Source organism: Perognathus longimembris, chromosome 21, assembly GCF_023159225.1.
Source record: "Perognathus longimembris pacificus isolate PPM17 chromosome 21, ASM2315922v1, whole genome shotgun sequence".
In the NCBI taxonomy this organism is placed as follows: domain Eukaryota; kingdom Metazoa; phylum Chordata; class Mammalia; order Rodentia; family Heteromyidae; genus Perognathus; species Perognathus longimembris.
Genome location: NC_063181.1, coordinates 12,349,551 through 12,351,457, shown reverse-complemented (window position 1 = coordinate 12,351,457; position 1,907 = coordinate 12,349,551).

Here is a 1,907-nt window from a genome sequence, read left to right as displayed (position 1 = left end):
ATCATGTGCTAAGGTGAAAGGGAAATAGAGGGCTTTCTTAACTCCCATCATCAGATCAGTAGGGAAAGATTTTGTGTTCACTGGAATGTACAGGAATTTCGCCTCATGAATATGTAAAGCAATGAGCGGAGCAGTCAACCCTTTAGTCAACAAGGAAATAATGTTCACCAGCTGTTTAGTGAAGTGACATTGAGGCATTTATGGACGTTTGTGAAAAGGCAGGTGTGGTGGGGGGCACAGAGTCATGATGGGGCTGTTTGTTCAATGCTGTGTTGTCTTAGTTCTATTGCTTTAAGAATATAGCCACCCACTGACATTCTAAAACTTGTAAGTGTGCCTTGAACAATGTTTTTTTTTTTTTTTTTCTGGTGCTGGTTAGCAAATCCTTCCAGAATAGGAGAAGCCTCTTTGGTCCTTTGGAAGTCCTGTAGTGTCTGCTACGCCTTCAGCAGCAGGCACTTAGCACTTCTTCCTTTCCACAAAACATCACACAAACCCAAATACCAAAACCATGCCAAATCAACCCCTACCCCCCACCCCCAGCAAAGACCCCTAACCACAGCAAAAGAAAGCCAGAGATACTTATAAATCACCATAGAAGTGAGACTTTCTGTGACTAACTCCTTTCTTTTGTGGAGTCCAGGTAACAGAACATCTAGGATAAATGTGAACAGCAAACACACCTGCTCACTCAGTAGCTCACACCCTCATTCACCAAGCTGTCTGACTGATGGACTCATGAATCACACATGACAGATGCACCCTCATAATCTGGACAGGAGCAGCAAAATAATAAAATGTTTACAGTAGATAGTAAAAATATGTAAAAAATGTCTTAGCACCTCTTCCATGATCATATTTTAATTCCCACCAAAGGCCATTGTGGGTAATTTATTACCTTTATTAACGTTCAAATGAGGAAGGTGAGTATTAGAGCACTTGTATAGCTTGTGTCATTGCAAGTTAGTGTAACATTTGCCAGAAAGGAAACCCACCACACAGTTCAGGCAGAAAGGAGTTTATTGGGGGGATAGCAAACTGCCAGCCCACACAAGATGGAGGCGTGGGGAGACAGAGGGGAAGGAAGAAGGGAAAGAGAGAAAAAAGAGCAAGAGAGAGTAAGAGAGAAAAGGAAAAAGGGCGGGGACTTGTGTTGAGCTGGATTATATAGGGAAAGGCGGGAGGTATGACCTGGTGGATTGGATGTGACCTCAGAGAAGGAGGAGGTAACCGCCTCCAGGTGTGCCAGTTACCTAGGTAACTCAGGCACTGGGTGCAGACTTAAACAGGTGGGGGCATCTGCATGGAGCCCGCCAGGGGGTGGACCTTACAGGGATGGGATTCAGACCCATCCTTTATCATTCTTTTTACTGAACTCTCCATGTAGTCCCTTTCAGGTAGAAAGCATTATAGGGCTTTTGAAAAGTATTTTGGGGGGCTGGGAATGTGGCTTAGTAGTACAGTGCTTGCCTAGCATGCATGAAGCCCTGGGTTCAATTCCTCAGCACCACATAAACAGAAAAAGCTGGAAGTGGTGCTGTGGCTCAAGTGGTAGAGTGCTAGCCTTGAGCAAAAAGAAGCTCAGGGACAGTGCTCAGGCTCTGAGTTCAAGCCCCAGGACTGGCAAAAAATATTTATCTATTCAGTCTGTCACAGGGCTTGAACTCAGGGCCCAAGTACTGGCATTTAGCTTCTTTGCTTAGGGCCAGGACTCTACAACTTTGAGCCACAGAGCCACTTCTCATTTTCCAGTGGTTAACTGGAGATAAGGGTCTTATGGACTTCACTGCTGGGGCTGGCTTGGAACTGAGATTGTCAGATCTCAACTTCCTGAGTAGTTGAAAAGTATTTTAATTAGCACAAATCCTGTAGGGATTTTTGATGTTGACAAAGTTGGACAACAGCAG